Raw genomic sequence first — 14470 nt, 5'->3', positions numbered from 1 at the left:
GTGACCTCCCTCTCGAGCAAGCCGAAAACACATGGGTAGTTTTTTATTTGTAACTACAAACTCATTAAATTAAACCACAACCACTAGGTGAAATCACCATTAAAATACATCTAACCTATCAGCAAGTAAGACCCAACAACAATATTAACACATATTTGCTAAATCACACCCCAAGAATGGGGGGGTTTTAGCCACACATCAAGAAATAAAAGAATACACCTAAAATGATACTAAAAATCAAAATGGGGTAATAAAAAAATTAAACCTTGATTTAAGCAAAGGAATAAGAATGGATAAGAGCCACTTCTAACTTGGGGAAGATGAAACCCTTCTCTCTTCAAGTCTCCCACAAAACCCACTCCAAACTTGAGAGAAAATATGTAAAAAGTACTATTCTATTAGGAAAAATAATAATAATGATTTGGAATACCTAAAATTAATAAACAGTTTAGTATTTATAGCCAATAGAAATTAGTGTTGGTGGATAGTTCGGCGAGATTAGTCGAGTTCGCCGAATGACTCGGCGACTCGCCCTTCTTCTCTCTCATCGCCGTTTAGTGCTTAACTTCAGCATCTACACGTTTTGGACCATTGGGCGGTATAGTACTACTTCACAGAACTATTCAGTGAAGCGTCGACTGCTCATTTCATCATCATTTTGATCCTCTTCCTTCAGGGCTTTGCATACTGGAACAAAGGGCGGAGTCTGTCCTTTCGGTGAATCGTCAAAATGCTTGGCGATGCTCAGGCTTCAGCTTATTGTTCTTTTCAGCCTTTTTGTTCCTTTTTGCGCCTTTTTGCGCCTAAGTGTCCATGCTTCCACTAAAATTTCAAATACCTGAAACTTAAGAGTTTTAATTAGATATCGAGATAAATTAAGCATTCGAGGACACTATTTCTATCAAAATACAGCCCTAAATGAGTCCAATTGGTGGACTCATCACCCTTTCTAGCCATGATGGCTACATGGCTTATGGAGACTTGAGTTATTATGAACTTGTCCCAATATCGGTGCTCAATACTACACCCAAAATATACACTAATCATATGTCACACCCCGAGCTACCGCCGAGACGCGGACATGGGACTTAAGATCACAAGTTACCCCAAGCTAACCCTGCTGGCATGACATGAGCATACTAAGGATAATATTAACTGATGTAGAAGCTAAATCATGAAAGTGAAAGTGAAAGTGATGGGGAATACCCATATACTAAACTGAATACTTCAAATCATAGAGTTTTAATACAAAAGAAATATCAGACTTAAATACTAAGCTGAATCTAACTATGTCTGAAAATAACCTCTAACTGACTAGAAGTGCTGGGACATGCCCCAGCTAAGTCTAGAAAAACTGAAACTAAAATACGAAAATAATGAAAAGATAACATGACTATTGTCCTCGAAGAATGAGGACTCACCACTGATGTTGCTGAACTGGAGATTGGGAACTGATCTAAGCGTGATCTAGATGCTGAGAACCTGAACCTACATCACAAGAAGATGTAGCGCAGAGTATGCGTCAGTACTTGAAAGGTACTGAGTATGCATGATAGAGTAAAGCTGAAATAAACACATAACTGAACAAGTAATAAAGTGAGAGCATAATATGAACATGATATAGATACTGAATACTGAGCTAACTGAATGCAATGACCAAATTTATAACATGATGAGACTGAATACTGACTGTACTGTAATATGGTCAATGCAATGGAGTCTCACTGGACTGTGGGAGCTACTAATAACCGATAAGAAAACCATATGAGCTGAACATGGAGTCCGATGTATACGCCCCATCGAGAGGACCCAATACACCCGGCCAAAGGTGTAGAGGCATGCTGGCATGATCACTCAAATGATGTCCACAGAGGGAATTTACAACCTACGTGGCTCACAGTTCTGGGACTATATGGGTGACTGACCCTAGTCCAACTCGGTATTATACTAATCCCAATAGATTAAATGATGAACACATTTTGGCTGAATTTCTGTAATATACTGGATAGCTCAAAACTGACATGCAAACTAACAATACTCATTTATATACACATAATGACACATTTGAGACTCAGGCATGTATATCTGAAACACTAAAATATCTGACCTAGCACGTGTAATTCAAGAACTAAAGAAATACATAGCTAGGGTTCTGAAATTCATGCAATAAATGAAGTAATTACATGATAATCTTACTTGGAACATGTAAATAACCAATTCATGATAATCTGATGAAGCTCTAGAAACTCTAGGTCTAGTTAATAATAGGGAATCAAGAATCTGACTGAAATCTAGGGACCTAATGGGCTAAAGGAACCCACTAGTGAAATCCCACATACCTGGTGGTAAATTCCATGGAGAAATCTTTTGATTTCAGGGCTTGAACTGATGGAACCGGGGGTTGTGGTCTTCACTTCATGACTACTGAGCTGAGAGTTTGTCTCACGAGCCTTACCACGACCCGTGTGAGGGACCACAGACTGTGAAAGTCCTCGTGGTGCTCACTTGGGTTGAGGTCTGGTGGCTGAGGATTTAGGGGGCTACTGGTTAGGCTTCACGGACGCCCCCACGACCCGTCTTCAGGACCACGCACTGTGAAGGTCCTTGTGGTCCTTACTTGGGTGAAGGGTGTCTGTGGACCAGGCTAGGGAGGCTACTGCCTAGATGTTCACGGACGAACCACAGACCGTCATCAAGGCCACAGAACCCGAAGGTGCCTGTGGTCTGACGTCTAGGCCTGGTGACTTTCAAGTCATGACCACGGGTAGGTCAACGAACCATGTACCCTATTACGGTCCGTGAACCCTATCGTGGTTCACTGCTTCGGGTAGTTTTCTACAATTTTGTTCTAGGTCTGGCTTTAGAGGTGTTACAATATCACCCCCTTGGGATCATTCGTCCTAGAATGTAGACTAAACTAGCTTAAATGGAGGGAATGAGCTGCAACCCTACTACTAAACACTGAAGACTCATTTCTTACTAAACTAAGTTCCAAGAACATGCAAATACGTTGAAACTGCAAGTACAAACTGAAGGAACATGATACTAAGACTGAATTCACGTGTGAATGGATGAAAACTGAAGAGGAACTACTACCTCAAGCTGGAGTGGAATCGGAAGGAAAGAGGTGAGGATACTTGGACTTCATGGCTGTTTCTGTTTCCCAAGTAGCTCCCTCCACGGACTGACTCCTCCACAAAACTTTGACTGAAGCGACTTCTTTGTTTCTCAACCTTCTAACCTGATGATCAAGAACCTCAACTGGTACATCTTCATAAGAAAGACTGTCTTTCACAGCCACACTCTCTAATAGCACTACGGATGCAGGATCACCCACACACTTTTTCAATAGTGAAATGTGAAAGACTGGATGCACTGCTGCTAAATATGATGGCAACTCTAACTCATAAGCCACTTTACCAATCCTTTTCAGAATCTTGTAAGGGCCTACATATCTGGGACTGAGCTTTCCTCTCTTGCCAAATCTCATCACCCCTTTCATAGGCGACACTTTCAAGAAACCCAATCATCAACATGGAACTCTAGTTCCCTTCTTCTCACATTTGCATAAGAGTTCTGGCAACTCTGGGCTGTCTTAAGTCTATCTCTAATGAGTTGCACTTTCTCCATAGCATAATGGACTGAGTCTGGTCCTATCAAGGTTGCTTCACCTACTTCAAACAAACCAATAGGAGATCTGCACCTACGCCCATACAATGCCTCATAATGGGCCATCTGAATGCTGGAATGGTAGCTATTATTGTAGGTGAACTCTATAAGAGGAAAGTGATCATCCCAACTAACCTTGAAGTCGATCACACAAGCTCTCGAAATGTCCTATAAGGTTTGAATGGTACGCTCTGCCTGACCATCCGTCTGTGAATGAAATGTTGTGCTAAGATTAACCTGAGTACCAAGACCTTTCTGAAACGACTTCCAAAAATCAGAGGTAAACTGAGGACCTCTATCTGAGATGATAGACAAAAGAAACCCATGCAATCTGACTATCTCATTAATGTAAAGGTTGGCGTAGTCCTCCGCCGAATCTGTAGTCTTGACCACCAAAAAGCGAGAAGACTTAGTGACTCTGTCCACTATCCCCATATAGAGTCATGTTGTCTACGAGTACGAGGTAAACCTATAATGAAATCCATGTTGATCACTTCCCACTTCCAAGTAGGAATGTCGATCTCTTGAGTCATACCCCCTGGTTTCTGATGTTCTACCTTCACTTGCTGACAATTGGGGCACTTAGCCACAAAATCTGCTATGTCCCTCTTCATGCCATTCCACCAAAAGACTTCCCGCAGATCACAACACATCTTAGTGGCGCCTGGATGAATAGAGTACCTGGAATTATGGGCTTCTGTAAGAATATGTTGTCTCAACTTGCCCATATTACGAACACTTAATCGACCCTGGTAGCGAAGCACACCATCTTCCCCTTGGGATAAAACCTCAACTCTCTGTTGATGGACTGCACCCTTGAGTTCGAGCACTATTGGATCATTGTCTTGCTTTTCCTTAATCTCTGCTACCAATGATGATGCTCATCCATTCTGAATTGTCACACCACCATCTGATACACTCATGAGACGAACTCCTAGGCGAGCAAGTCTGTGAACATCCTTCGCTAGCTCTTTTCTTTCTTCCTCAACATGGGCTACACTACCCATAGATAGTCTACTAAGGGCATCTACTACTACATTTGCCTTACCCAGATGGTAATGCACACTCATGTCATAATCCTTGAGGAACTCAAGCCATCTTCTCTGGCGAAGATTCAACTTTTTCAGGGTGAATACGTATTGAAGGATCTTATGGTCTACGAACACATCTACATGAACACCATACAAGTAGTGTCTCCAAATCTTAAGTACAAACACGACTTCTGCAAGCTCGAGGTCATGAGTCAGATAATTCTTCTCATGCACCTTAAGTTGTCTGGATTCATAAGCTATAACCTTACATCGCTGCATCAACACACAACCTCCGACTCTAGATGCATCACAATAGATAACATAACTGTCTGAACCCTCTGGTAGAGTCAAAACAAGAGTTGTAGTCAACCTAGTTTTCAGTTCAGCAAAACTTTTCTAACAATCATCTGACCACTGAAACTTAACCTTTTTCTGAGTCAACTTAGTCAATGGAGAGGCTATGGATGAAAATCCTTCCACGAACCTTCTGTAATAACCCATTATACCCAATAAAGTTCTGATATCTATAGGAGAGGTAGGTCTGGGCCATTGTTTCACTGCTTCTATTTTCTAGGAATCCACTAGGATCCCTTCGCTGGATACTATATGACCAAGAAAAGCTACTGACTGTAACAAAAATTCACACTTGTTGAATTTTGTGAATAACTAGCGATCTTTGATAGTTTGCAGAACAACTCTCAAATGACTCGCCTGGTCTTCCTCATTCCTAAAGTAAATGATGATATCATCAATAAAGACGATAATGAACAAGTCCAAGTACTGGTTGAACACTCTGTTCATCAAATCCATGAAAACTGCAGGAAGCATTGGTTAGTCTGAATGACATAACTACAAATTCATAATGACCATACCGAGTTCTTGAAAGGGTTTCTACTTTGGAATGTCACTATCTCTGACTTTGAGCTGATGATAACTCGATCTGAGGTCTATCTTTAAGAAATGACTAGCACCCTGAAGTTGGTCAAACAAGTCATCAATCCTGGGGATGGGATACTTATTCTTGATTGTGACCTTGTTCAAGTGCCTATAGTCAATGCACATTCTGAGAGAACCATCTTTCTTTTTCACAAACAACACTGGTGAACCCCATGGCGAAATACTAGGTCTGGTGAAACCCTTATCTAGGAGGTCTTTCAACTGTTCTTTCAATTCCTTAAGCTCAGCTGGAGCCATTCTGTAATGAGAAATAGAAATAGTCTAGGTATCTAGAAGGAGATCAATTCCAAAGTCGATTTCCCTTTCGAGAGGAACACCGGGAAGATCTTCTAGAAACACTTTTGGGAACTCATTAACCACATGAACTGACTCAAGAGTTGGGGTTTTGGATCTTGAATCCTTAACCCGAACTAGATGATGTAGATAACCCTTAGAGATCATCTCTCTGGCCTTAAGGTAAGAAATGAATCAACCCATAGGCGCTAAGCTACTACCCTTCCATTCTAAGATTGGTTCATCTGGAAACTAAAAATGAACAATCCTAGTTCTACAATCGACTGAGGCATAACATGAATGTAACCAATACATGCCTAGAATGACATCGAAGTCTACCATTTCTAAAGATCTGCTGAGGTGACTTTTCTGAGAGACTGTGACAGGGCAATTTCTGTATACCCGTCTAGCTAGAACTGGTCACTGACTGGAGTAGAGACTAAGAAAGTTCTGAGAGAGTTTCTGGCTAACATCAAATTTAACTTCTATATAAGGAGTAACAAAGGAAAGAGTAGCCCCTGGATCTAACAAAGCATAAACATTGAGATCAAAGACTCGTAACGTACCAGTGACTACATCAATAGAATCTTCTTGATACTGGTGAGCCTGAAGAGCATAGAGCCTGTTCTGGTACTGTCCGCCACATGTACCAGTTGAGTTACCCTACTAAGTTGGGTGACTTGTTGGTGTTGTTGAAGTTGTAGACTGAGCTCTACCATTTCCTCCCTGACCCTATTTAGAAGGACAATCCCTCAACCTGTGACCAGACTGACCACATCCAAAGCATCCTTCCTTTCTTGAGAGGCACTTACCCGTATGGTTTTTACCACATTTAGGGCAAGTTGGGTAGGTTTTGGTACCTGTAACACTCTCCTGAGACTTAGAGCCTGATGCCCTACCTTTCTGATCTTGTCTGAACTTGGAAGATAGAACACTGGCTAATAAAGGTGCTGGAGCTGAAATTTTTTGCTAACCCTACAAGCGATTTCCACCACCCGATTTCTACTGAGAATAGTCATAGTTTCCAGCCCTAGCCTTCTTGTTTTCCTTGGCATGTTCCCTAAGCTTATCACCCTCATCCCATTGATCATGAGTCATATGCCTAGAGATGTTCATATTTTCAGCAACATAGCATTTCTACTCTCTTTCTTCACCAAGTCTGACACTTCATATAGAAACTTATTCATCTGAGCCGTGTAATCAGTAACCATGTGAGGAGCATACCTGGAGAGTTTGGTAAACTTGAGCCCATACTCTTGGACTGTCATGCTACCTTGCCTTAAGTTCATAAATTCCTGAGCTTTCGCCTCCCTTAGCTCTCTTGGGAAAAACCTGTCCAGAAAAGTCTCACTAAATCAATCCAAAGTGATAGGAGATGCATTTGTACCCCTGTTCTCTTTCTGATGAGTATACCAGATATTAGCCGTATCCTTATATTGGTAAGATGCTAACTCAACCCGATCATTCCCAGTTACCTACATCACTTCAAAGATCTTCTTGACCTCATCTATGAAGTTTTACGGATCCTCACTAATCTGTGATCCTAAGAACTCTAGCGGATTCATCCTAACAAAATCTCACACTCTAGCTGCAGCTGGCCCAACATTAGCATTTGCCTGAATTGGAACCCGCTAATTGTTCTGGTTGGAAACACTCTAAGCCAACATCTGCATGGCGTTCCGGAACTCTGCATTCTAAACTTCTTGATCTGGGACTGGAGGAGCTGTGTTTGCATTCCTGGCATTAGCTCTACAAGAAGGCATGATCACTGAAACCTAGAATGTCGAGTTAGAATGGAATTAGATCATTCCTTACGCACGATAAGAGTAACAAGAAAATGAAGATTTTCCTAAAACACTTTGTAGCATCCCTCTCATTAGATGTGGTACACTTCACACCCATGAAAAAGACTCTAATTAGTGCGGCTTTTAAGACATCCTAGGACTCTTAAACCTAATGCTTTGACACCAAGTTTGTCACTCCCCGAGCTACCCCCGAGACGCGGACACGGGGCCTAGGATCACAAGTGACCCCAAGCTAACCCTGCTGGCGTGACATGAGCATATTAAGAATAATAATAACTAATGAGAAAGCTAAATCATGAAAATGAAAGGGATGGGGAATACCCATATACTAAACTGAATACATCAAATCTTAGAGTTTTAATACAAAAGAAATATCAAATTCAAATACTAAGTTGAATCTAACTATGTCTGAAAATAGCCTCTAACTGACTAGAAGTATTGGGACATGCCCTAGCTAAGTCGAGCAAAACTAAAACTAAAAGACTGAAATAATGAAAAGATAACATGACTATTGCCCTCGAAGAATAAGGACTAACCACTGATGCTATTGAACTGGAGATGGGAACCAATCTAAGCGTGATCTGGATGTTGAGAACCTGAACCTACATCACTAGAAGATGTAGCGCAGAGTATGCATCAGTACTTGAAAGGTACTGAGCATGCAGGATAGAGTAAAGCTGAAATAAACACATAATTGAATAAGCAATAAAGCAAGAGCATAATCTTAACATGATATAGATACTGAATATTGAGCTGAATGCAATGACCAAATTTATAACATGCTGAGATTGCATACTGACTGTACTGAAATATGGTCAATGCAATGGAGTCTGACTGGACTATGGGAGCTACTAATAACCGATAATAAAGCCACGTGAGCTAAATATGGAATCCGATGTATACACCCATCAAGAGGACCCAATACACCCGGCCAAAGGTGTAGAGGCATGCTAGCGTGATCACTAAAATGATGCCCACAGAGGAGACTTACAACCTACGTGGCTCATTGTTTTAGGACTATATGGGTGACTGGCCCTAGTCCAACTTGGTATTATACTAATCCTAATAGATTAAATGACCAACACATTTTGGCTGAATATCTGTAATATACTGGATAGCTCAAAACTAACATGCAAACTGAGAATGCACATTTATATACCGATAATATTTCTCCTAGTCATTTCTTCATGTTCCTCGTCCTTAACAGTTTTATCAGCTTGGACAAGGGAACAGTACTCATCATAGGTGTACTCAAAGGGCACACCGTAGAAGTTCCAGCTATGCTGGATATGTTAGCGTAGGGCCCGAATCCAGGTGCATAAATCGGAACACCTATTGACACTTGGATAGGGAGTGGCATATTTGTATTTAGATAGTCATGGATTGAAGACGGTGGAGCTTGTCCACTCATCCAAGCTTCATACATCTCCATCATTTGTTATCTTAATATCCTTACCTCTTTTATTGACACTGTTCTTGTGAGACCATCTGGTTGTGGACCTTATTATTTTCCGACTCATTTTCGTCTGTGTGAGTCATTTTCTTTTTCCCTTTTGACCTTGTATTGTTGGGATGGGATGCCAACTTAACCACAAACCAACCACCTTTAAGCTAATATGTCTCTCTTTCTTTCTGAATGGACTAGCAAACAAATTATTGTTAAGAAATTATGCACATTGCATCCACATATATACTTCTAATATGGAAGACCTTATGTTTCATCCTGGCTTATCTAGGTGTTTTTCTCCTCTTTAGTTATTTTTGTTGAAAAGGTTTCGATCGAACCCATTGGGTTGCCTACGTATCATATTGGTGCATGAATCAGATCTTTACGTAGTTCGAGAATATACATTATTTTATTATTATTTTTAGATTTATACATATAGATATATAAATTACTATTTATATATTTATTTATTTATATTAATGGGAAAAAATGCAACAAGAAATAAGCATAACTCAAAATATCATTTCAATGTTTGAAACTTAAGTAGGAAAATGATGGAAATATCACCAAACGAATGTCAGTAACTTAAACATGCATGACTTAAATAAAGGGTAGAAACATAGAAGAAATAAAGAAGGACTTAAACTAAAATGAAACGACACTAATGAAACAAAGATTTGTTTCAGCCCTCCTATCCCAAATACCTAATTGTCACGCTTGCATCCCAATCTACTCACTCATGGAGATTGCAGTCTTAAACGACCTCCTACACTCTTATATATATCTTAATTCAATTCAAGGAAAGTTAAGAGTCAAGTCTAAAAATTAAGAAGCAAGTCAACTGAAGTTTATAAAGTTTTCAAAAGTCTTTCACAAACGTTTTAACTTTGTTTTAAGACTTAAGTTTCGAGTTAAGCAAAGAGTAAAGAGTTGAGTTCATTTCTCCAATAGTTATAAGGGAACTAAGTATTCCCAAGAGTTTAAATTGTTTTACATTTGAACAAGAAAGGGAAACACCGATTTACAAGAGAGCTTTTAAGCTAAAGTTTTGAGTAATTATCTCAAACCAAAGAAAAAAGTTTTGTTTTAAAACATATGAGCTAAGTATATTTTTGGGAGTTGTATTGAGCACCATTATGGGATTTAAGTGCTTTTAAGCATAGACCAGTGGATCCACTTAGTGAAGGCGTTCTATATGACGGGAAAGTATAGGAAAATTCTGGCAGCGTGGGCAAGAAGATGTATCACCACTTAGGCTTATAGTGGTGGTTGTCGGTTAGAGAATCTCCCACATAAACTATATTACTTTATTATATGAGTAAAGTTGAGTTTGTTATTGCATTTTATTTAACGAACTAAGTTGTTTTCCACTGATTTACAAGCTTTCTATATATTGCATATGCTTTATTGCTTTATATTGAGTTAAGTTATTCAGGAGTTGAGTAAAGTCAAGGTAAGTGTTCCTTTCGGATTCTTTTCAAGCCTATGTTGTGTTTATCATTCCAACTCGCATACTAATACATTCAATGTACTGATGCCAGTTGGCCTGCATCTTCTTATGATGCAGACGCAGGTAACAATGATCATCACCCAGTGCCTCATTGATCCAATTAAGCACTCACAGTCAGTTCGTGAGCCTCTTTGCATTCCAGAGAACTCCTTTTACTTCGCTTTCAGTATTTCATTGTTATGATGATCGGGGGTCTAGTCCCGACATCCCTCTGTGTTTTAGAGGCTTCATAGACAGATAGTTATAGTTCTTTAGTATTATTCATTTCAGATATATACGTTTAAGACTTGAGTTGCCATTTTGGCTAAGACATTATTTCTTAAGTTATGCATGAGTTATATTTCTTATGTTTAAGTCTTATGCTGAGTAAGTAAGCCATGCCAAGGGTTCACTTGGGGCCAGTAATGGTTTTCGAGTGCCAGTCCCGCCTAGGGTGTAGGCTCGGGGTGTGACAAACTTTGTATCAAAGTACAGAGTTTAAGAGTCCTAGGGAGTTGATGAAGTCGTGTCTGCAGAGTCCTATTTATCGGTATGAAGCAGGCCACATCTATAATTAGGAGGCTGCAACACTTAGGAAATTTCTCACTTCTTTCATACTCATTTTGTGCATTAGAGTTTGATCTCTAAAAGGTTTCTTTCTAATTCATTCTTGCGCATGTTTTTCAAGTAATCATGCCTCCACAAAGAGATGTCAGAGGTCGTCCTGCTAGGCGTAATGTTGAGGAGCACGGTGTACCCAATAATGCACCTGAAGTGCAACCCCAAGGAAAAGTTTCCAATGTTGAGTTCAGAAAAGCAATAAGGATGCTAAGTCAAGCTGTGACTAATCAGGTTGGGCAACAAAGAGGGACTCGACAAGAAGAGGCTGCCACTTCGAGGATTCATGAGTTCTTGAGGATGAACCCTCTAAGCTTCACTGGTTCGAGAACTACTGAGGATCCAGAGAACTTTATTGAGGAGTTGAAAAAGGTATTTGATGTTATGCATGTAGCCGATACTAAGTGAGTTGAACTAGCTGCATATCAACTGAAGAATGTTTCTAGGACTTGGTTTGACCAATGGATGAAGAACCGAGCTGAGGATGCACCACCTGCGAGTTGGGCATGTTTTGAGGAGGCCTTCTTAGGGCATTTCTTTCCCCGAGAACTGAAAGAGGCTAAGGTACGAAAGTTTCTTACCCTTAAGCAAGAGTAACTAAGTGTTCATGAGTATGGGTTGAAGTTCACCCAACTATCTTGTTATGCTCCGGAGATGGTTGCGTATATGAGGAGTAGAATGAGTTTGTTTGTTGATGGGTTGTCCCGTCTATCATGCAAAGAGGGCAGGGCAGTGATGCTAATTGGGGACATGGATATATCGAGGTTAATGGTATATGTGCAGCAGGTTGAGGAAGAGAAACTGATGGACAGGGAAGAGTTTAGAAACAAGAAGGCCAAGACAGGGAGTGAATCTGGGCAGCAGAAAAGTAATGTGAACAGTTCATCCTTTCAGCAAAAGCAAAAGGGACCTGCTCCATCATATGCTAGTACACCTGCACCCAGAAACAAAGGTGAGTATAATAGTTGGAATTCCCAGCATTTCAGGGCTAGACCTACCCAATCTCAGGGTACTGTGGCACAAGGAGGTAACTGGGCTCCTGCATGTGCTAAGTGTGGTAGAACCCACTCGGGTAAGTGTCGCGATGGCTCCATAGGTTGTTTCAAATTTGGACAAGAGGGTCACTTCATGAAAGAGTGCCCTAAGAATCGGCAAGGTAGTGGGAATCAGAGAAATAGAGCCCAATCTTCATCTGTTGCTCCACTAGACAGGGCTGCACCTAGAGGAGCTACTTCCAGTACTGGCGGAGGAACAAACCGTCTTTATACGATCACTAGTCGCCAAGAGAAAGAGAACTCTCCAGATGTTGTCATTGGTATGATCAAAGTCTTTACTTTTGATGTTTATGCTTTGCCAGACCCAGGAGCAAGTTTATCTTTTGTAACCCCTTATGTTGCAAATAAGTTTGATGTTCTTCCTTAGAAACTCTGTGAACCCTTTTGTGTTTCTACACCTATTGGGGAGTCTATTCTAGCTGAGCGAGTTTATCGTGATTGTGTCATTTCCATCAATCACAAAGACACCATGGCTGGTTTAATTGAGTTAGACATAGTAGATTTCGACGTCATTTTCGGTATGGACTAGCTTCATGCCTGTTATACCTCCATTGATTGTAGAACTCGAGTTGTTAAGTTACAAATTCCTAATGAGCCAGTCTTAGAGTGGAAAAGTAGTTCAGCACTGCCTAAGGGTCATTTTATTTCGTACCTTAAGGTAAGAAAGTTAGTTTCCATGGGGTGTGTCTATCAGTTAGTCAGAGTTAATGACTCTAGTGTTGAGATACCTCCCATTCAGTCAGTTCCTATAGTAAAAGAGTTTCCAAAAGTCTTTCCAGATGATCTACCTGGAGTCCCTCCAGAGAGAGAAATAGACTTCGAGATAGACATTCTTCCTGATACTCATTCTATCTCTATTCCGCCATATAGAATGGCACCAACAGAGTTGAAAGAGCTTAAAGAACAGTTGAAAGATCTCCTTGATAAGGGCTTTATTCTACCAAGTGTCTCACCTTGGGGCTCTCCGGTCTTGTTTGTGAGAAAGAAAGATGGTTCCCTTAGGATGTGTATAGATTATCGCCAATTGAACAAGGTTACCATCAAGAACGAGTATCCTCTTCCGAGAATTGATGATTTTTTCTATCAACTTCAGGGTGCTTCTTATTTTTCGAAGATTGACCTCAGATCTGGCTACCATTAGTTGAAAGTAAGGGAGTGTGATATTCCCAAGACAACATTCAGGACCCGTTATGAGTTTCTGGTCATGTCATTCAGTTTAACTAATGCACCTACAATGTTCATGGACCTTATGAATAGAGTATTCAAACCTTATTTAGATATTTTTGTTATAATTTTCATTGATGACATTCTAATCTATTCAAGAAATGAGGAAGGTCATGCTAGCCATCTCAGAATAGTTCTTCAAACTTTGAAAGGTAATGAATTAGATGCTAAGTTCTCTAAATGTGAGTTTTGGCTTGAGTCTGTGGCATTCTTGGGCCACATAGTTTCTGGTGATGGAATTAGAGTTGATACCCAAAAGATAGAGGCAGTACAGAATTGGCCTAGACTCACATCTCTAACTAATATTAGGAGTTTCTTGGGTTTGGCTGGATATTATAGAAGATTCATATAGGGGTTCTCATCTATTTCATCCCATTTGATCAAGTTAACTCAGAAGACAGTGAAGTTTCAATTGTTTAAAACTTGTGAGAAAAGCTTTCAGGAATTGAAAAAGAGGTTGACTACTACCCAGTATTGACCTTACCAGAAGGTACTCAAGGTTTTGTGGTGTACTGTGATGCATCTAGAGTTGGTTTGAGTTGCATGTTAATGCAGAATGGAAAATTTATAGCTTATGCCTCCAAACAATTGAAAGTTCAGGAGAAGAACTACCCAACCCATGACTTAGAGTTGGCTGTTGTGGTATTTGCTTTGAAGATATAGCGTCATTATTTGTATGGTATTCACTGATCACAAGAGTCTTCAGTATGTGTTTACTCAGAAAGAGCTTAATCTCAGACAAAAGTGGTTGTTAGAATTACTCAAGGATTATGACATGACTATTCTTTACCACCCAGTTAAGGCTAATGTTATTGTTGATACTTTAAGAAAGTTTTCTAAGGGTAGTACCGCCCATGTTGAGGAAGAAAAGAGAGAGTTAGCGAAAGATATGCATAGACTTG

Source organism: Solanum tuberosum, unplaced genomic scaffold, assembly GCF_000226075.1.
Source record: "Solanum tuberosum cultivar DM 1-3 516 R44 unplaced genomic scaffold, SolTub_3.0 scf00197, whole genome shotgun sequence".
NCBI classification, from domain to species: domain Eukaryota; kingdom Viridiplantae; phylum Streptophyta; class Magnoliopsida; order Solanales; family Solanaceae; genus Solanum; species Solanum tuberosum.
This window is presented reverse-complemented; position numbering follows the sequence as displayed.